This window comes from Pholcus phalangioides, unplaced genomic scaffold (assembly GCF_987345545.1).
Source record: "Pholcus phalangioides strain wild (caught in Gottingen) unplaced genomic scaffold, Ppha-v1.0 ptg000007l_1, whole genome shotgun sequence".
NCBI lineage: Eukaryota > Metazoa > Arthropoda > Arachnida > Araneae > Pholcidae > Pholcus > Pholcus phalangioides.
The window spans coordinates 6,456,954-6,481,157 of NW_028301600.1; the positions used below are offsets into that span (position 1 = coordinate 6,456,954).

The window sequence follows — 24,204 nt, forward strand, 5'->3', positions numbered from 1 at the left end:
AAAATATCACTTTTTCCAGAGGAAACAATAGGTCAATGTTCACTTCAAATTGTTGATCAAGTTTAAATAAGCAAAAAAATATGCAATAATAATCAAAATTAAAATGAGTTCCGTTCAGTAAGGGCTCATTTAATCAAAAATATTTACAAGAGGAAAAAATCAACTATATTCATAGGGTTCCAGTTGGAAATATGTACATATGGAGAACCCAAAAGAGAAATTATTGTACAATCTTAAGAATAAATGCAAAAGGAAGCTGATGAGTCCAGTATATACAATATTTACAAAAAAGAATTATGCAGATTACAACAAATTTCAATCCAGATGAAAGGTAGGGTGTGTGTGTGTGTTGAGGCCTTCTGTATTTCCTCAGTGCTTGTGTATCGTAGTCCACAATATCTCTGAGATGTTGATATGTAGATTCTTTCATTCTGTCAAATTGATCTTTATTTACAGTCTTGATATAGTCAAATATATGAGGAATACTCAAATCATTTGGGTATTCCTCATATATTTAACTATATCAAATTTATGAGGTTATCGAAATGGTATTTCAAGAATTCTGTTGATTTCATATTTATTACAAACAATGCACCTGATTGCTGGAAACAAAATTGTCCATCCAAAATATTCGTTTGCTGTAGCTGGTGTAAAATATGTTTCTGCTTTATGCATTTCTTCAATGAGCCTCATATTTGTAACACTTTCAGTTTATAAAGAAATTAACCTTTTCATTCAACCTGAATCAATTATATCTGTAGTAAACTATGCAAGATAGTATTGATGCATCTAATCTGCATATTCTGGTTTTCGAGTGATACTTTCAAGAAGCTGTTTTTCAAATATTATCGCCTCTAAATACAGCATAAAGCACGTTTTGATAGTATAAACGCCTTAGATGTTTTCGTTAATCTTCAAGAATGAAAAGTTGCTAATTGATGCTAACTGTACGGGTTTGGCATCCCAGACCCAATTTTCAACATTAATTTACTCCTCTCCTAATGCAATTCCGCAGCTACTTTTTTCACAGTACATATTCTGAGCCTTCTACTAACGCCTGTAAAATTTTCGTCGAATTCTATGTGTTTAGCTTGGGAGCTTTTCCTTGTCAGCCGTTGGAACCTGTGAAAATGAGAATCAGCGATGAGGCGTGTTGCTAAAAAACCAACATCTTTTCTTGAGACCTACTGTGCGATGCCTGCTGCTGTCAGGAAGTACAATCCCAGCAGCGATTGGTTACCCTTAGCTTCTGGCAACAGTAAGAAGGTGGTCTCAACAGTTCGATTTCCAATGCCGACAGATACTTCCACTTCATAGACACTGTTGATAGACCGGGTACCATCAGCCAGAGAAATAGTCACGGTGGTACTGTTCATTGGTACATTTTTGCTTAGGAAAAGCTTGTATAACAGTTCCTCCGCAACTGAGTGCATCGCAGCGTATCAGACCCCGATCTTCACATACTTGAATTTCCATCAGCGGTAGTGATACCCGAACCTCTGTACGTTGACAGCTGTACAAGATTGCATTGTTGGTTGGAGATTTCACAGATGTCTTAGTCGATGGAGAAATGTTCCAGAATCTGGAATCCAGACTCTGCCAGGAAGCTGGGCTGGAAGAGATCTCGGCAATGGGATAAGTCCAGTTGCAAAGCTCAGGCGTTCATTCATTCAGTCGATGGAGAGCAAATCGGACATTTTGCCTGCATGAACCCTGGCATGTGACATCCATAGCAGACATGTCATGAAATGGGGTGGATTTTTGAGGTTGTACATTTTTCTGCACGCACTCAGCAGCTTTATAACCGAATTTGTTACATCAGAAACATTTAACACGACGCGATCTATTCCTACAATCCTTTGAGAGATTACTTTTTCCTCCACAGCCGTAACATCTAATGTCAGTCTCTTGAACAACATCTGGCACCACACTTGGTCTGGGTGTCAGGTTGTAGAAAGATCTTGGTTCATGCCCACTCTGGTGTTGAGACTCACTAAACTGTGTTGGATAGCGACGTCCTCGGCTATCGATAGATTTCAGACCATCATACACCCCCAGCATCACCTCTCTCACCGATGTCACACCATATAAGAGGATTCTGTTCTGTGTCTGTCCTCTGGAATGCAGTCCAGGACATACCCGATTACCGCGGAATCCTCGATGTTGTCTCTGCTGGCAATCCCCTTTATATGTAAGAAGTACTCGCGAGCTGTCTCGTTGTTCAATTTTCTTTCGGACAACATCTTATGCATTTAAGCACTGCTCAAGTTTGAACCAAACTCGGCTAGATGCGCATCTTTCAAAATCGCCCACGACCTGATGCTTCTTTCGCCTTGGAAGATCAATTTTGCAAGACTCCGCAGACACTTCTTCGCGAACAAAAATGTAACTCCAACCACCTGAAAATCTAAGCCATAATTTCGAGCTCCTCGAATGGATAGTTGCTTGTACGGCTTTATCAAGTCCTCGACATCCTTCAGGTTCATAACGAAGCACTGAAAATCAGTGGAACCAGGTCCTGTAACTATCGACCCATTATCGTCGTCCACCGGAAGCACCGTCTCTGACATTTAGTATAACGCTGACGTCGGTTTGCGAGTCTGAGTCATCATACATCGTCCTTGGAAATGGAAACACTGTGATGACCGTCTTCTTCATCGTCAGATGCCTGAAGTTTCTCATTCCTGGCATTCGAGTCCATTAGACCCAATGAAATGTTCTTTAGCAGTTGATCCCATCTTACATCACAGTCTAGGCACAGCAACTGATCTGTTTCATTCCATTGCTCACCGATTACAACGCCCAGCCCCCCTCATCCGGGGCAATGGCTAAAATTGACAATGGTCGATAGAGCTGGGCGGTGCACGGTATGAAATGAAATGCTCACCAATTAGAGCCAACCGGTTTTTGTATTCATCGGAGCCATGCTAGCACCAAAAACCATTAAAGTTCCGGAATCTCCCTTTGTCCTGAATAAAAGTTGATGCAATTTCTTGACAATTTTTGTGGAGGCGTTGGTTATGTTAGCATTAACTTGAGGGATTTATCCAAACGAAATCGGCATTTTGTTCGTCTAAAGCTAATCAAAATGACTCATCACGAACACTTCAAAATCGTCGTAGGATGGAAACCTGCGTCAGCGTAGAATTTAAATCGTCGGCGTTTGGAATCGTCGCTTTAGGGGGAATATGAACCGTCGTTTTTCACGTTGGGCGCCAATTTGTAGGCACATACCATCGAAAAATGAAGAATACGAAAAGAAATAAAAGATCACATAGCTGAGGCAACCGCGCCTACAACACAACACACACGCCATAGACGCCATGACAACTTCTCTGTTCGAAAAACTCTCGAACTCCCCTGGCCAGAAGAGTGGATCTCGGGCGCCACCTATATTTGCAAAGTCACTCGGTCTTGACCACTATAATTTTAAATTAAACTTGCCAAAGAAGAACTGAATGTGCCATATAAAAGATTTGCAGATTCTCAACAGGAGAAAAATTAAAGGCATCCCTTATTTCTATGCACTATTTCAATAAAGAAATAAGACAACAGAAATTCTGAATACAGAAAGATAGTTGTCTTAAACGAAAAAGGTTAAAATATGGACATTTGTTCATATTAAAATGATGGGATGTCCAAAAATATATTGATATATTTTTCATAGCTAATTTAATTTGACTTTAAATACTCTAATATTCCACTACTCAAATTAACCCACCTTGTTCATACAATCATATAAAAATAATAATACAAGAACTCTTTTTTTCCCCCTTTTTTTACATTCCTAAATACTAAAGAACTTGTGACTTAAATTTATCACTGGCTTTAAAATTCTACCGACTAAAAAAATTTAAAAAATGAACAAAATTATATAATAACTTTTTTAATTCGTTGAAAAAAAAGTAGGGTAAAGGAATATTATATTTTGTTATTATTTTTCCAATATTGATTATTTTAGTCATAGTACATCCGTTTGAAATCGTTTGAGCACTGATTCTGTATAACAAACACACAAAGCAAACGAAAATTTAAAAATAAATCTTTATTTAACGAAATCACTATTTTTCAACAGATTGATTTTTTTTTGTTTAAGCTTGTTGATATATATACAGTATATATGATATAAATTTATAAGTTATAACATCTATACAACTTTTTACATGTTGCATTTCAGAAGAGCAAGAAAAATGATTAAAATTTTTCTTGGATGGAGTTTGGTGAAATTCAAGTTAAAATCCTTGCACAGTTAATACCAGTAATTATAGGAGCTTGAGGAAAAAGAAAAACAATAAAACTCTTTGAGATTCACATTTGTTTGCATCAAAATCACTCTTATTTATCATCCCCATCTTCTACAACACCTATGTGTATGAATGTTTAGAGATAGTGTTCATAGATTGAAATGTTTCAAAAAGAAAACTGAAATTTATCCAATAAAAATATTTCAATATGTTGAATTCAAAAAAGAGTTGATGAAAATAGTAAAGTAAGTACCTTTAAGTATTTGGTGAGCCTAAAATATTTGGTAAACAGACAGACAGACATGACCGCTGACCGCCCAGAGAGATGTTATGGTATGTTATGATATTTGATAAACAGCTTTATGCAACACATGTAGCAATTTTAAGAACACACAAAAAATAGCATGTCTAGAAGCACCTCCTGACAAAGAGTAATATTTCTTTTCATTGTTTTGACAGTGGCATTGACCGAACATTTTAGCCATTTCATGTACAAGGAATTCCACTTGACGCCTTGAGTTGACTTGAGAGGAAAAACAATGAATTTATTTTTAACCCTCCTATGCATAGGGTGGGAAAATGTTCTATGAGTGCATGGGTTAAGTCTCACAGGCCCGCCCATACAGAATTACATATTACATAAAATATTTATACCTTTTTTAGTATTTTCATAAATTTATTATTACATCATTTTAGCTACAATAAGAACATAAAATGAATGTAATCAACCAATGCTGTACTATTTTACAGTACATTTCAAATTAACAGTTCTGGATCACTCATAACATCATATTAAAGCAGAAACTCAATGATAAAAACAATAAAATTATTATTTTTTTAAATGTACATGAAATAAACTTAATAATATGAAAATATATACATTCATATCTAATTTTTACAGTCATTTTAAAATAATCATATCAATTAACATTGAAAAACAATGATTCTTGACTACATAGGTTGGGTCTCATACAGATCCAGATAAATCTATCAACATTTCCAGAAAAAAAAAAGCTACAGTTTCCAAAGTTGGCAGAATAGGTAAACAAATTTAAATATGAAATTAGCGAGAACCTCAAGAAAATTGTTCCTGCCACCTGTCAATAAATGAGAGAATTGCATGAGCATGGGCCCAAGGGTTAATGTGGGGCCACAGATTGGGTCTCAGACCCATCCTGTGCACTGGAGGGTTGAAATACTCATATAATTTAATTATAATTTTTTTACTTAATGACACAACAAATCACTTTGGCTTTAATGAAATAAAACTGATTGGACTAAGAAATAATCTCCAATATTTGATTGAATAACATTGCATTAAATAAAACTAGGCAAATCCGACACATACATAAATAACATCGTATCATCATAAGATACTTTTTGCTGATCTACACACGGTTAAGTGTGGAGTATGCCAGGAAAGCTATATCACCAAAACTAGTGTACTCCAAGGAAGAGAATAATGAAAATGTTCAGGTACCGTGTGAATGTTAGCTATTTTGCTGCATGTAGACCATTATATGGAAGCAACTTTCACATGTAATACACTTTGTGAAATGTTATTTATTATTGGCCTTTCCTTGCAGCATGATCAAAGAAAGAAATATTTTCAGCAGAGACAGAATATGTTTTTCTAAAAGCTATGCAGTATCCAAAGGGATTTTTTTATCATGATTTTTTTTATCAACAATTCCAAGTCTCGTGAGAGATTTTCCTCATACTTTTTTTCCAGGTTCATGCTCTTTTTTTATCGCTATTTCAAGCATTTACTTGAGCAGTATTTAAATCATACTAATGATAAGCAATGAAGAAAAAAAGAACAGGGAAGAAATTGATTTAACTAGTTTACGAACTGTAGTAATATATTGTAAAAAAAGATCACTTTGACTACTCTCTGATTTATTGAAAAAAAATGCTTGTGCAAATGATCATAAGATTATGTATGGAAAAACTAATGTTTAAATTTTTGTGTAAAAAAAATTCAACAGCAATGTTCTCTTGATGTACAATAAATATTTTTCCTATAGAGAAAGTAGACTCTCATATTTATCTAATCAAGGTTATCATAGCAATCACTCATTGATGAATGTTTTTGGGCTAAAAGGTCATCATATGAGTTTGAGTATTCATTCGAAACTTCTCCAACTCCAGTTGTTGGCCAGAAAAAATCATTTATCAATCTCGTATTTATTTTTTAAAATAAATTGTTATTTTTTTTTAAGATTAAAATTAAAAAATACAGTTACTTATTCTTTTTAATTTCTTTCTTATTTATTTTGTTAAGAATATACTTTCGTCTATCATATGTAAATTCATACACATGCATATTCTGTGATATATCTGTCTAGATAGACACGTTGTCTCTTTTGAAAAAAATTGAATAGCATTGCAATAAAAATACTTCACTTTATATAATAAAGAAAACTGTTGCCTATTTAAAAAATTAAATGACTTTCTAAGAAATTATGAGTTTATTGATGCTTTAGAGAAGTGTGGCTGTAATTTTTTTCCTAAATATATTCCCCACTAGCATTTTTCTAAATATTTCAGTGATAATCCACAAAATTTCATGTAAAAGCATTTATTGTTCCAAATTCTACATTGAATAAATAGTTTCATTAATTTTAACTCTAAGTAAAATCTTTTTTGTTTTGTTTTCTTTTTTTTGCTTCATTAACACTCTTTCAATCACACATGTATCTGACAGATACATGAGCATCATGTTGTTAAATTTCTTTTGCTCCCAGTGGCTGGGTTTGACTTCCATATAATTTGCCCCTATGATCACATGATTCATAGAAATCTCATTTAACTCAGTTTTATTCCAGAATCACCTACTAATGATGTATGTGTGAGATAAACAAAACTCAAGCACAAGTATACCAAATATGCACACAACACAATCACATTTAGTTTTTTGCCACTGCCGATTGCAATTTATTACTTTCCAAAATATGTTGCAAAAAAGAACTTCGGATTTAAAAAATCATCAAGATTTTGTGATTGCTCTCGAGGCCGAATGAATAATCAAGTAAAAAATAGGCATTTAGTTAGTGCATCAGGAGAAAAAAGGCACCGCAAAAATTTTTTTTTGTTTTTAAATGTATAACTTTTTTTTCTCAGCATTTACTACCCAGTGGAAAATTCTCAAATATCATATTGGAAACAAAATTATCTTGAATTACTCTGTCACAAGATGGAGGGCACATGCATGGCAACAGCAACAATATTGAAATCTCCTAAAATTTTAAGGGCACCTGATTTTATAATTGAAGATCAGTATCAAAAGGGTGTCACAAGGAAGAGGAACAAATCATATTTTGAATAAGATGCAAGAAGTAGAGTTTGTATTCCTGCTGAATTAAAGGTACACAGATATTTTCATTTTTTGTCATTTTAAGCACCCTCATACGTTTTTGGAATTTCTCCATTTTGTCCTCATTTTCAGGGTTGCAGAGATGTAAAGGGGTTTTCACCTTTTTCCTTTACAGGACAAACAACTGCACTGCGAAAGAAAAACCTGTTCATCAGTGTGTATATGTTTGAGTTTTTTTTATCCACACATATTTAAACTCTTTTGAGGAAACCTAGGGATGTACTTACCCTCTAATGAAAAGAATCCTCCACACCCACCTAAAAATGCTGTATAAATGCTGAAAGAGTCTCTGTATTGGTTTGAAAACAATTTTTGTCTTTGTTGGTACAGAGACACATTCTGTAGTTAAAATATGTAAGTGACATTGCCCAAGAGTGTGCTCATGTGTCCTCATTTCTCTGTTTTGGAACCTCAGGACAAAGGACAAAAAAATTAGTAACTGCAGTTCTGCTTGATTGGAAAACTATCAAGGTGTGTTTTTTTTAATGTATATTGGTGGCATCTGTTGGGAACAGAGATTAATGAGCCATTATTAAAGTCCATAAACATGTGTCTTGATGGTTGACCACAGTGATGATAATGTGATCAACTGACTTTGCATTTCCTGAGCGTACTTAATTATAAAAAATAACTTTTAAATAACTTTTAATGAAAAAAATGTTTTTTTATTGTTAAAACCTGTGATAACTTTTCTACCCCTTTTATATCATTTATTTCCTTAACTTTAACAGAGCTACCAGTTTTTGACATTTATCTCTGGTATTTCAACTCAATATCATCCAAATTTGTTGTGAAAAGCTTTTATGTAAAGGGGTTAAGGAAAGTATCCTGAATTTTTTCTCATACAGCACTATCCAAATTCTTTTAAAACACTTCAGTAAAATACGATGAACCAGCACGAAACTATGCTTTCTCCTCAATAATAAAACATGTCACATGTTCCAGCATATGGATGCAAACATTATGGGCACTATCCCCTGGATTGCATTTGAAAGGAGAAAATATAGAAAATTTACCATATCATCAACATGACCATAATATCATCAGAATCTATATACCTGAATATGAGATATAAAGTTTAAAGTTTGCATAAATACATTTCATACCATCACTGATCCATTACAAACTGAGATGAAAAAAAAGAAAAAGAGAGCATATGAAATAATAAAAGAAAATTTTTTAAAAACTAAATGACATGCCCTGTCCCGCGGTGTCACATTATCATGTGAGAGTGAAAGGTATTTTTGAACAGTTGTAGATATAGGGGATTTCCAATTAAAAACAAATATATGCAGGGTATAAAGTCAGTGCAACAAATAGTGTGAAAATAAAATTGAATTGTGCAGAACTTTCAAAATGATTGCAGAAGAGAATGTGGAATGTACTTTTCCAAATCTTGATACTAATGTCATTAATGATTACTAATTGCTCAGATGACCATTTTGTAATTAAAGTACATGAAAAATCTCTACAGAACAATAATGCAACGAGGCATACTTGATGCTTTATCTCTACTAATCAAATACATAATCAGAAGCCACAACAGACAAATTGCCCAACAAGGTGTCTAGAATAAAAAAAAAGGCAAAAAATAAGAAAGTAATCACCATCACTAAAAGATATAATACTGAAAAAAGCCCTATAAAAATATGGTTGTCATAGCTAAATACAGCAATCCTATAGAGATAAATCAGGAAAAAAAACTAAAAAACTAAAATGCACTGTACATGAAAAATATGGTTGTTATTCATTTAAGTACAGACAGCTTTTTTATTATTCTCACCCCAGCATATCATATTTTTTAAAGGTGTCTATTGTGAGGGAATGCATGACAACAATAGGTAAGCTATTCCATGTATTTACAACCCTATTAGAAAAGAACTCTCTGCGAGACATAACAACTTGGAATTGTTCCTAACCAACTAGAAGCAGTATCCCCTGAAACATTTGAATGACAGCATAATAATATTTCATAGTCCATCATATCCAATCCCATTAAAAATCTTAAATATTTCAGTCATATGGAAGAGTAGATAAATTTTGAATAATAACACTCAGAAATCATCAACAAATATTTTTTTAAATACAAATACAAGGCCCACAACAGGCAAAATGCCCAATGAGGTGGCTAAGAAAAAGATGCAAATAACAAATATGGATGTCATATTTTAAATCAAATAATTTTTCTCCTGAGAATGCCACCCACTGTGTGTCGAAAATGCATTAGGAGTTTTGTATTTTTCATATATTTTCCTTACTTTTTGATGATTTGTGAGTACTTCAATCATATCTCCATGATGATTCTAAAAAAATGTATTCAATGAATCAAGTCTCTCTTCATATCTCAAGCCCTGTATGCCTGCTAATGTTCTAGAGGCTCTTCTCTGCATTACTTCTCAACCATAGGTCCATATTTTTCTGATGATTTTTCTATATTTTTCTGAATGTGATATGTAGAATCAGTTTGGAAGGTGCTGTTGAAGACTTTTGTAGCTATAAAAAAGGAGAAAACTTTCGAATGAATAAAGGTGTGTGCGTACTCTGTTTTGCAAATTAGTTGTTTTGGGAAAATAAAATTTTATTTTCCAAATGAATAAAAAACTATTTCATGGTTTTTTATTCATTGATAAATTCAAGATTGAGTAAAATATACTTATTGAGGAGGAGGGTTTGATACCACAATCATTTAAGTGCTTTAAGCTTTCAAACATCTTAATCTGACCCTGATTGCATTCACCGTATATTATTTGACAATGGAGTTGGTGCATTAGAAAAATGATAGGAAAAGATATTTAATTACATGAAAAATAAAGCCAAAAATGTTAAATTCAATAAATATTTGAGAATTTCAAATGAAAGTGTCAATTTCAACATCACATACCAACAAAACCAAATAAATATAGCATTAAAATATCTCCACTAGGATATTTTAAAGTGCTGAGCAGGAAACATCACAAAATATATGGTTGTAAATAAGTTGATAGACCATTTTCATTTAGCAAAATTTCAGCTGGCATTTAAATGAGGAAAGCGGAAACAATATGATTAAACAGATTTTAAAAAACGCATTGGAAAAGTAGAGGGGGGGGGGGGTTGGGCCAAAATTACTATATAAGGAACAGTATAATTTACAGGAATAAATATTGATGTTAAACAGTGCATGATCTTGCACCTGTAAGATACTGCACAGCCAATGGCATTAGAGATGGGGTTGTTGAGAGTGTTTTTCTCGGTACAACTTGGCAAATAAGTTTAACCAAATTGCATATTCACTGAATATTCTGATGTATATATATCATACAAAAAAAACACTATTTTATTAATACATGATAATATCTTGATTTGCAAAAAAAATTGATGATTAAATAACATCCAGGTAGCTTATCAACTTTTAAATATACTAACAGTTACATTCTATCACTGTTGGAATTTTTGAGATTTCAATAAGCTACAGTAACATCTTCCTAACAATGGCATGTTACCAGCAATAAAAACTTACTCCTATAACAAGATTTTATCAATATTTAGAGATTTTAACTCTCAACAAACCAATTCATGAATCAAATATATCGCATCACCGAAAACTTAAAAAAAATAGTTCAATACCATTTAATAATTCCCTGCCCAAATAAATTGAAAAAACATAGGAAAATATTTTTGAGCTTTGTGTGAGTGCAACATCAGCATAGCCTATCCATAATGAAGTTTCATTTTTCATGTAAAAAATGTATAACATCTTTTTCATTTTACAAACATTTGAATGCTAAGTATTTGCTAAAGAATCAGAAGTAAATTCCAAATGCTTAAATTTAATTCAAATAACTGATGTTTAAAAATTTTAATGTGTCTATTAATACTGTTAGGCTTTCCTGTTTTTTATTTTTTTAAAACCACCCTTTCCCGAATTTTAGAAAAACAATGAGCACACATCTAATTTAAATGACTTCTACCTTTTCTTCATGAATTTGGATCTTTTAAATATTTTGAAAATGCATTAAATTTTAAAGTTCTGATGTAGTGCAGTAATTATTGATGAAAGTTCATGTTGAATCTTAGTAATCTGCCAAAGGATCATGTCTTTTTTATATTTATGACTGCAAATTTTACAATTTGAGCTATTTGCGAGGGTGAAACAAAAAGTAGGTTACACTCTGTTAATTACACTCTGTTGGCTCCATATAAGACCAACATTTTTTTTGGTGTAGAATAGTATCCATTCTCACTTTTGGAGAGAAGTGACTTATTTGTCCAATTACTTTGTACATGTTTGTCAGACATCTTGTAATGGCACATCAACTAGACTCGCACTGAAAATTTAAACAGAGTGAAACAATTACATTTTTATGGGCTAACACTCAGGCTATCTTAAGAGAATTCTGGGCACTTAGCAAAGTGATTTTTGAAGGGCACCTACCTGGAAAGACATGTTTAATGCCTTTATTCCTGCATTCAAGGTGCCTGGGTGAGCCCATGTATTAAGATGTGTGGCACTGCTAACACTTAAACTGTACCAATATCCATTGAGAAATCTCCACTGTATATGGCATCTTCTCCCAGCAATAATGAGTCACAGTAATTTTCAGCACTCAACACAATTTATCCGGAAGTATGTGTATACCCTCATTCAGATTGTGGGATAATATAATTTTGTTGCTTATTGAGCACACACATCTTGAAAAATGTTTTAAGTTGCTGCAAATGTTCAAATGAACGTTTTTGCCCCATGTACCATACAGCCTAGACATCCCAGTGTGATTTTCTTTTTTATGCAAAATAAAACAGCACTGTGGAGGGCAACAATTTCAAACTGATGGCAATGTGGTAACTGTCATTTTGAACTAGTTACACACACACACCAAAATATTTTTATAACAAGGATATTAATGCATTGTGATCAATGTTTGAATTCCTCAAGTAATTATGTTAAAAACTAGCGAAGGGGGGGGGGGTGTTACAGTCCTAAATCTGTATGCATAGCATATGTATGTCTTTTTATTTCAAATAGTTAGTCAAGTGAAACTTACTTTTTGATTCCCCCACATAAATAAATGGTGCAGTATTTTTTTTTTCTTTAAAACAAGAATTTTTAGGAAAACATGCCTCTGTCTTTTTTTTTTTTTGTTACTTCTTAAGATTTGACCCACTGCTGTATTGAGCATCTTCATAGGTGCAATTACTGACTTGCTGATTGACTTCCAGGTAGTTAGAAGCCATTCAACAAGTCAGTAATTTCACCTATGCAGATGCTCAATACAACAGTGGGTCGAATCTTAAGAAGTAACAAAAGAAGTTCACTGCTAAAAAACTCAGTAAGTTTTTGCTTTTCATTTCTCACTAAAACTGGCAATTTTTTTTTCCAGTTAAATACTTGCTGTAACTTTCTTAAATATTCAAATAAATACAAGTCAAATGTAATATAGATCAACAAAACAGCGTTTATCATTTCTGAAGGTGCAAATGGTTACAATCACTTGAAAATTCTATTCTATGACAAATTTTGAATTAAATAAAAGTTTGCCACTTGAAAGTGAAAAAAAAACTAATATATGCACGAACTGGAAATTAGGTACTGGACAATATGAATCCAGTTTTCAATTTTCTGCCTAGTTAAAAAAGTGTTTTTATTTCCTCCCATTTATATCCCTAATGCACAAAAAAAAAGACATCTACAGTTGGGACAATTGTCTAATTTTTTTAAGCCACATCATACATTAATATTTGCATGGTTTATTCTGATATGATTGTTTCAGACTACTATATGCAAGGATAGTATCACTGAACTAATCCCACTGGTAAGATATCTTCCTATCCAGTAGTACTGATAATGTCAAAAATATTAAAGATTACATAAAGACTGAAGAATGAGAAAACCATTTCCACCAAAATCTCTCAAAAGTCCAATCTAATGCCAGTTTCAAAAAATAAATTGACTACATAAGACCAGAGATAAATTTTTTTTATACTGAATCTAATTTTATATGAACTAAAATATGTTAAGTTCAAGTAGGTGCCCAGAAAAAAAAATTGTTTCCTTTTCCAATTTTTTTTATTCAATTAAAATCAATTTACGTTCAATTGCATAAATTACATTCATTGTAAAATAATTACAGAACTGAATAAATATGATCTCCTTGTAATAAAATTCAATAAAAATTTGTTAAAAAAACTCTTGGGGAGAAACATTTAAAATTACTCAAACTTTCCAATAATTCAAACTTTTTTCACATTATACATAAATATAAGATTACTTTATATATACTCGTATTGGACATATGGCAAAACAGTGATCATTGACATTAAACTATGGAACACATAATTTAAAAAGATATGTGCTTTATTAAAGTTCTGTAGAATATATGTTTTGTGCTTTCAAATGGCTGAGGTACAGGGAAAACAGTTTATGAGTCAATGTTAAAAAAATAAAAGTAAATTTTTTACACACAGTACATACTATTGACATCATTTGTCTACTCGTGCAATCACAGAATTGGCAGTGTGCTGGATTTTATAAATATATATCAATAAAAGAAGTAATAAACTTTGCTTTCCCAGCAGCAATATTTTCCATGAGCAAATGTAACATCACACTGGTCAAAACTATAAAAATCAAGTTTTCAAAAAAAAACAAAGTAATAATAGAGAATAAATAATATTGTTCATTTCATCATTTTATTCATTTTCAACTTTAATAACTATATTCCATGAGGCATTTTTGATGGGATTTTTATCATGGGCTGCCATCTGCTTTTGAACTGATAGTAAGTATAATATAAGTTAAATAAATGTATAACATTTTTAGGCTTCTAAGAAACTGCTATATGTTGTGGCAAGACTTTCTATAGAAATCCAGCTCGCATTCAAATCATCTAACCAAATCCGCTTCTTAATTTTTTTTAAAAAAGCGTCCTCAGCAATCCAACTTGAAAGTACATAACTTTCAAAATGGTGGTGAAATCATATGAAATAATAATTGAGACCAAAATGTTTTTAAACTTCTTAAAGGTTGCCCCCCCCCCCCACCGCATAAGTCTAACCTTGTTTCCCTCCACTTCTTCTGCCCTACCAGTAAAAACGTAGCTATCATAATGTTTTTACTATACATAGAACATATTCTGCTATGTTTATTTGGTAGATACATATACATTTAATAAATAAATTTAATATAATTCAGATATAAGAATTTTTAGTTCTAATTAAATGAAAATTATTCAAAGAAAACAACTTATGTTTAAATAAAAAAGTATGTTTGGAAACAAATTATGAAAATGCAGTGGAACCTCCCTCAATGACACAAGGGACAGACAAAGAGACCAAATGGGAAAAATATATGGGATTCTCTTCAGATTAAGCTCATGCCTTTATAGGCAAGTATTAGTTGAGTTGTTTCTAATTTTAATAAAGTAATTCTAGATATAAATCTGGTGCATTGTTGCAGACATAAGGAAGCATCAGCCTCCAAATAAATATCACCAGAATTTAAACCTCTGCTAGACAAAGCTGTAAGTCTATTATTTTTAAACTAATTTACCAACTTTTAACATAGGTTATTTTTTGCACTCTGATATGAAATATGCAGAAAATGTGTATAACTTTGATTTTTCATATTGAAACTCGTTAGCTTTTCTGGGGCAAAGTACTAGGAAGGCTAATAAATCAAATAAATAATAAATCACAGCAAAAGTTTTATTGTTTTGTAAATGAACATAATTCTAATTTTTCAATCACTTTATGATTCATGCTTATCAGCATATAATAATAGTAACGTGATCCTCACATATTCCCAAGGGATCAGCATGATCCGTCCAGGGAATTTGTTAGTGTTAGTAGACATCCATGCCGAACCGGGATTCGAACCCAGACCTGCACAGTGAGAGGCTAGTTCCCTAACCACTCTACTGCCAGGCGGCTAATATTATCCTAGCTTCCAGTCTTTTTTTTAAATTTAAATTAACTAAATTTCTCTGTTAAGGGAAAATCTTTCACATTTCTATGACAAAATAATCACTAATTCAGAAAAAAAAAACTTGTGTTATGGATAAACTATGTAACAAACAAGACAAAAAAAAAGAGTAAAATTGACTGGTGAAACTATTGGAAGGGTGTGTTGACAATTCCTAATATTTTCAACCCATATTTGTACCTGCAAAGTTGGAACAATTTTTAATGAAAATTTATTTGTCTAGTTTAGCTGAGTTTCTTGAAGGGGTTTGTAACCACCTCAATACTATGGAGCAGAAATTTAAGGACTTGCTTTCAAAATAAGGTTCATGTGAAGTTTAGGTGGTAGGTTCACACAATCCATTGCAAGCTTAAAGTCATGAAAAAGACCTTTTGTCATTAAGCTAACGTGATAGTGGGCTTAAAATACAATTCAGTGATTTGGCTTGCCTCTGTTCTGGACCTTACCATCAGTGAGAAGTTGATTTCTTTGTAAGATGAATCAAAAATTACAATGCAGTTTTCAAAAATATATCCTTGTCTGAAAGAATTTTCATGATGAGAATTTACTTTAAGTACGTAAATAAAATACACATATCAACTTGGCATATGTACATTAATGTTGAGCCAGATATCCAGAAACTTAGCAAAGGTGGAAAAAAAATTCTCACTTATCTCATTAAAAAAAAGTAAACATAATTATATTATTCAATTGTTTGAAAACTTTGAAAGTCTGTTCAATGATGATTTAATTTTGATAATTTACTTCTAATTTAATTGAACGCACTTCAGTAAGTCCATAAAAATGCTCTGTTTGATTTAATATGTTATAAACAACCTTTATGTTCAAAATGTTAGTAATACCCACATAGGTATGAATGAAATACAGTGTAACCTTGATAGCTCAATATTCTAAGGGCATCCTAAGGTGTCGGCATAAGCAGATACCAAGTTAATGACGTTCCAGTTGAACTCAGCCTTAAAATTTTTAAAGATTGTTTATGCACATACATGTGTACCTAAATATAGTTTAAATATTCCATTCCATCATCTAGAAATTCAGGGCGCGGTAGCCTGGTCGATAAGATGCTCGCCTAAAGTACCAAAGGATGTTTAGAGGTGTCGCAAGTTCAATACCCGGTTCATCCTTGTCAGAAAACTTTCCTGACACAGCGGTACAGCAAAAAACTGCGACTTGACCGCAGCAAAAAAATTGCTACCGCAGGGAGTCCCCCATCGAGGGGTTAGCACACAAACCTCTCAATGAGTATTAAAAAAAAGGCCTGATGCTCAGAATCGACAATAAATTGTAGGTACCGGTCTAATTAGCCCTTGTGTGCAAAAAATGACTGTGGTGCAACAAAAATGATCAATGATCAAATGAAATGATCTATAAATTCACAAAATGTGTTTTGCTTTGCAAATTTTTAAAGAAAAGTTTCTGTATTGAGAATAATACTGAATTAGGTAGGAAAAGAAGTATATTATGATTGCCAAAAGATCTGTACCTGTGAATGAGCAGTGTGCAATTTCCCAAAATGAGGAAACTTTTCTTTTTTGACTTATCTATTTCAATCCAGTTTTCCTATAACACAAGTCGAGTTGTCAGGTTCCAAACAGTAGGATGCATGGAAAGCAACTTCAACCCATGTTGTGAGGAAGCATCAATAATAAAAAATTATTTAAAAATAACAAAAAAATAAAAAGTTGTTGAAATAAATGGGAGAAAATGTAGCAAAATTTTTGGAGCAGGCCAAAGCACAGACAATTTTCAAAAATTAGTTATGATAACACAGTACAAATTATAGTCAACTTAGGCAAGGTTTAACTGTCATGTATCAAGTTAGAGAGGTTTTTCCCTATTGAATATAGTATTGTGCCAACCATGGGTATAGAACATGTCAAGTTATAACTGTTACACTATATTTCCTCATATAACTAAAAGGCCCATTAAAATTGTTTCAAACATTCCACTTGTTTTTAAATTTGAAACATATGAGAAATGCTGCCCTAAACCATGATTATGAAAGACTGAGACACAGAAGCGATGTAAGAACTTGAGATTCTTCTTTGTCTGTTTGTTCTGATGAACAAAATGAATCACTATTTTCACTAGAACTAATGAACTAATCTATAGAATGACTATTTTCAGAAGTATTTTATTGCATTGGAAAACTATATTTTAAGAATGAATTGAAAGTATTTTATATACAGTCAAATCCTGTTTTCACGAATACCAATATAGCGAAACTCTTGTTTTAATGAGCACTTTTCTAATCAACCCAGATAAGCTTACATAGGAACAATGAATAACCCTGGAATTAATTTATAACAAAATTTCGTTATAGCAAAGTGATTTCTCTGATCTCATGGTGTTTGTTATAATATGATTCGACTGTATATATATATATATAAATCCAAACTACATCGCTAAATTTCATGATGAAATTTCCTACATGTGTAAGTGTAAGAGGGTTCTCATACTAGTGGATTTCAATCACCCAGGTATTGATTAGGAGAACCTTTCATCTAGAGATCAGTATTAAAGAGACGTTCTTAAGTTGGTGCTTAAAACGTTTTTGTATCAGCATGTATCAGAAGCCACTAGGGGTACTGCTATTTTGGATTCAGTTCTTACTAGTTCTGAGGATCTAGTTGAACATGTTTTGGTGGGGGAAGAGTTTTCTTCCAGTGATCATTGTATCGTCAGATTTCACTGTGACTTTTCCTCAGGTAAGGTTGATAACAAAAGACTGGTTCCTTGTTTTCAGAGAACTAACTTTGATGTCTTGAGAAGAAGGTTAGCGGAGGTTTTCAAAGACCGGTTGGAATCAGTAGGGGTGGTAAGTCAATGGGAAGAATTTAGTACGAAGCTGTCCTCTGTTTTGCATGACGTCATACCCATTGTTCGAAAAAAGCATGTTTGTACATCGCATCCTCTATGGTTCACGGATAGCGTGCGAAACCTTTATCTTGAAAAGAAAAGAGCATTCAGAGAGGATAAAAGTGGACCAGGTGACCTATCATTGTTTACTCATAAAAGAAGACTGTTGAAGAAAGTGATAAGGGATAGTAAACCGGAAGTTGAATCTAGGTTGGCAGATAACATTGGCTCTGACCCAAAATCATTTTTTCGATACGTCAATAATGGATGTGAGGGGACAGTTGGCCCCCTCTCGATAGGAGGCTCTAGGGTAGAAAACAATGTAAGCATGTGTAGTGCTTTCAATGACTTTTTCGCGTCGGTTTTTAATGGAGATAATGATATTCGATATACGGGTGTTGCATGGGGTAATAAAACCATCAACAATATTCAAGTAGAAGACGTGGAGGTCCTAAATCTTCTAAGAAATGTATGTGCAAGCAAAGCACCAGGACCAGATGATATCTATCCCAGGGTCCTCAGGGAATGTGCTAATGAATTGTTGGGGCCAGTGGCACAGATATACAGGAGTAGTGTTGCTGAGGGTATCGTCCCAAGAGATTGGAAACTTGCTAACGTTGTTCCGATATTTAAGAAGGGTAGTAGAGAAGCGGTGTCAAATTATCGTCCAGTGAGTTTGACGAGCTCCCTTTCGAAAATTTTGGAAATTATCATCAAAAGGCAGTTTGTGAAGTGGATAGACGAGAATAATGTATTGTCGGATAATCAGCATGGGTTCAGGAAGGGGAAGTCATGTGTAACTAACCTCCTTTGCTTCTATGATCACGTGACTAAGGCTTTGGGTAAGAGCAAAAATGTCGATGTTGTTTACCTTGATTTCCAGAAGGCATTCGATCGGGTCCAACATGGCAAACTATTGAAGCGTTTACACGAGATTGGAATTGGGGGCAACTTGCTGAATTGGATAGAATCGTGGTTAAGAGATAGGTCACAACGAGTTATGGTGAACGGGGAATTCTCTGGTTGGACAGACGTCACAAGTGGAGTTCCTCAGGGAAGTGTCCTTGGCCCCATACTTTTTTCACTTTTTATCGACAAACTCGATCAGGGTATCAATGGGATTACTAGCAAATTCGCAGATGATGTGAAGCTAATCGGGGTAATCGGGAATGAAAGCGATAGGGAGTTGCTCCAGACGAACTTAAACAGGATTGCAGCATGGGCAAATGAATGGAGCATGACGTTTAGTGTAGATAAGTGCATGGTCGCTCATTTTGGTTTGAACAACCCACGGTTCTCTTACGAGTTGAATGGTGTCACTATCCCGGATTCAACTAGGGTCACCGATTTGGGAATTCTCATTGACAAGCGGGTTTTATGAACATTGTTCAGCAGTGGTCAAAAAAGCAAATAGAATGCTAGGTTTTATTTTCAAAAAGGTCTCTTCGTGTTTTCCTAAAGTCATTCGAGGCTTAGTTCGTACTGGACTGGAGTATGTTGTAAGGTTTTGGAGACCATACCTACAGAGGGACATAGACTTGGTTGAAGGGGTGCAGAGAAGTGCTACGCGTGTCCTTATTGGCACACAGGGCTTGAGTTATGAAGAGAGACTTCATTTTTTGAATATGTTTACATTGGATGAACACAGGTGTCGAGGAGATATGATCGAAGTGTTTAAAATTTTCAATGTGATGGATAGGATGGACGATGAACTTTTAGTACACCGCCAATCGACTGCTTTTACAAGGGGACACCAGTATCGATTGCTGAGGGACAATGCAAGGCTATGGTGTCGCAGGGAATTTTTCTCTAATAGGGTTGTTAATAAATGGAATAGCTTACCCCCGGAGGTAGTAAATTGCAACACAATTGACACGTTTAAAAAGAAATATGATAAACATGTTGGGGTAAATCAAAGAAGCTATCCATTCTTAGAATAAGACAACCATAAGTATTCTTTATGGGCATTGTATAATATTTTATCATGTATATATATTGTTTATAATTTGTGTTAATTGCATTTTTAATTGGGTTGCTGTTTTTTTTTTAATATATGACATCCATATTTTTATGGGCATCTTTTTATCAGCCACCTCGTTGGGCATTTTGCCTGTTGTGTCGTTGTACTTGTATTTGTATTTGTATTTAGCATTGATAAGTGCATGTTTGCCCATTTTGGTTGGAACAACCCACGGTTCTCTTATGAGTTGAATGGTGTCATATCCCGGATGCAACTAGGGTCACCGATTTGGGAATTCTCATTGACAAGCAGCTTAGGTTTTCTGAACATTGTTCAGCAGTGGTCAAAAAAGCAAATAGAATGCTTGGTTTTATTTTCAAAAAGGTCTCTTCGCGTTTTCCTAAAGTCATTTTTCCACTTTTTCGAGGCTTAGTTCGTACTGGACTGGAGTATGTTGTAAGGTTTTGGAGGCCATACCTACAGAGGGACATAGACTTGGTTGAAGGCGTGGAGAGAAGAGTTACGCGCATCCTTATTGGCACACGGGACTTGAGTTATGAAGAGACTTCATTTTTTGAACATGTTTACATTGGATGAACGCAGGTGTCGAAGAGATATAATCGAAGTGTAGGCTCGAACCCGGGTCCCTGCGATGTGAGTCCACCACTATGACCACTCGACCACCACAGCGGCTTTTTAATTGGGTTGCTGTATTTTCGAAATATATGACATCCATATTTATTATGGGCATCTTTTTCTCAGCCACCTCGTTGGGCATTTTCCTTGTTGTGGCGTTGTATTTGTATATATATATATATATAATATATTAAATTCTTATTTATGGTATGAAAAATTAGAAATTATAGTAAATCGAAATAAAAAGGATTACAAAGGTTTTTTCCTAAGAATAATAGGTCATTTTTTTAGAATTTTTTAATTCAAATATCAAACTACATTTTAAATTTAAAATGATTTTCAATCCATTTCAATTAACATCTGGTTCAATTAACTCTTGGTGGTATCATATGCTAGTATATAATGCAATTTTTACCTAGGAGAAAATGAATTTAAATGGCTAACAGATAAAAATATATTTAGAAACTTCAGTTGTAGTCAAGCAGTTTTTAGAACTATCAAAAACAGATGATAACTGATATACTAGTTTGTAATTGATTATTCAGACTCTTCATTGAGTGGATAGGTCCTGGGTCAGTAGCAGCATGACAGTTGCAAAGACATGTACTCAACAATCAATTTGAATTTTTAAAAACTTTCACTTTTAGATTATGAAAAAAAAATTATATTCAACTCTAACATAATGAGCAATAGGTATGTTGAGATCATAGAACATCAAAAACATATAAAAATCAGAAAAAAAGGTTTTTAAAATGGGTTTGCCACTTTCATACTCATCTACAGCATTTTCTACAGCAGGAATAATTTCTGTATCTCTCAGATTTATAGAACAAGGAATGATTCAAACTAAGAAATTTTAGAAAACTTATTTCAATTTTTTCAAATAAATTTTCAAATGTATATTTATCACAGTATTTTGAGAACTGTGGTCTGATTCCATTCAAGCTTGAGAATCTGAAAAAAAATTCACTTGATGTATAAAGTTGAAAGCTAAAGAATATCATAGAATATACTTTAGAATGAACGCTATGGGTCTCAAATATACTAAATTACTGCAATTAAATCAAAGTTTTCATGAATTTCACAACAACACATAATTAACATGCACAAATTTGAAAATGTATAAGCTCTTTCACCTGTTTGGTAATGGCATAAAACTTGATCATCAATAAAACTTTAGTTTGTCAGCACACTGCCTTCTGATATAATTTTGCTTTATTTAATGATACCCATGAATTAAGAGTTCTTGAAATATTCAAAATATACAATAAATAATCATAAATTAAAGACAAAATTTTTGAAGCTACCATATTCATTCATCAAGTATTTATATATACATTTTTGATATGTTTGTCACAAAAATAATTGTTATTGTTGATATGAAATAAAATCACGGATTAATGCCAAGTGGCTTAAAATCTATTAAAAAATAACAAATCTTAGTTCAAAGTACATTAATGACAGTTACAAAATAGTACACTGAAAAGAATTTTTCATACTTTCTCATATTTTGAAACTCTGAAATATTCAAAGTCCTTTCAATTTCATATTCATTTTTTATGTCCAAGATTAGTGCAAATATATAACTTTCCTTCACCACATGTGCTTTACTTATATACATGTATTTTATAAAGCCGACGGATTGCAAAAGAATTGACATTTCATGATCTTATATCAAATGATGAGACAAAGATGAATGCTGAAGAGAGTCTGAAACTAGTAAAAAACACAGGATAGTTATAATTCAAGAGACCTTATTCATGATGCTTTAAAGAGAGAGATTATTCAAAACATTGTCATTAACGAGAATTGTTAGGGAGAGGCACATTAGTTCAAATTTCACTTACCATGGGGCATAAAATATACTTACAAGTCAAAAGTCATGAACAAAACACATAACTATGATAAAAAGGCTTCAACAACCTCATTATAAGATCATAACATGTGATCTTTACTGATTAATCACATGCTGAAAATGTATTTCAACATTTTCAATGGAACTATGAAGCAGATCTATTGGAACAGTAGTAGCGTGCATTTACACAAACTTTAGATGCTTGACTTAGGCCAGAAGTCAAATACCCTTCCTGATAAGCATAATCTTCCACACAAATATCCCAATGTCCAGAAACCACACAGATTTAGGCTTGACAAATATGCAGACCACACATTAGTACATCCTCAAGAGATTAGGCTATATGATCATTGCCAAAATGGGTATGGAGCATTTGCCTTCACCCATCAAGCAATGTTTTTGAATGTGCTAATCTTCCAATAATGTAGCACAAGTTTTTATTATTTACATCATTGCCTGCATGCTGTAATTGTTTTTTCAAGCACTCTTATCATTATTCAATAACTCTTATCATTATTCAAGGCTAATGCAAGGCAACTCATAAGTCTATTCTGAAGTTCACTGTAATGGACATCGATAGCAGTATACTGCACAGGTCCTTGAAGTGTCTTTTAACAGAAAAAACATGGTAGTAGCTAAAAACTTTTGACTTGTAGTATCCCATTTTTCTCTTGGTGGGTGAAATTTAAACGATTACATATATACAGGGTGTCCATAATTAAAATATCCTATTTTAAAGTAGCCTACAGACAAAACCAGTCATCAAAAAAGTGTGAAATTTTGTGGAGGACTTCATGAAGTGATGGGAATTTGTTTCAGGGGAAAAAATTAGTTGCACATGCCTCCACCAGAGGGCATTTCACTTTGAACACCTGTAGTAAACATGTAAATTTATGTGATGTCATGCAGCAGCTGTTATAAAACCTAGAAACAATCACGCAGATCTTGTTCTCAATGTGTTTGCTGCTCACAATGACAACAAGTTTACAAGATCGTGCTTTCTTGGTCAAATTGTTTTACCAAAACAGCAATTACGCAGTAACTGCTCCATGGAAATATCAGACTTGGAAGAGGATTAATGAGGTCCAATGAATATTAAAAACCTTTAGAGTATGATAACGAAATTTGAAACCACAGGATCGTTAGCTGTTCATCCTGGAAGAGGAAGAAAACCAGTTTCTATAAATGCAGTATAGGAGGTTTCACTTCAGGTAGAAGAGAACAGAGCTTCAAATTCTCATGGTAGTGTAAGGCATGTAGCGCAGGCGTTGGATAGGCCACGTTCAACTGTCCATAAGATCATGCGGAATA

The 24,204-nt window shown here is 33.3% G+C and overlaps 1 long non-coding RNA gene across 1 annotated transcript; it reads right to left on the reverse strand.

The window, feature by feature from the left end:
- Positions 1 to 4,744: 4,744 nt before the first annotated feature.
- On the reverse strand, positions 4,745 to 12,761 carry LOC149084850 (uncharacterized). The gene is made up of 2 exons (XR_016192767.1): positions 9,879 to 12,761; positions 4,745 to 9,187 (listed from the first exon to the last, which is right to left on the reverse strand). It is a non-coding gene; the product is annotated as an uncharacterized LOC149084850 (long non-coding RNA).
- Between the last annotated feature and the right edge of the window lie 11,443 nt (positions 12,762 to 24,204).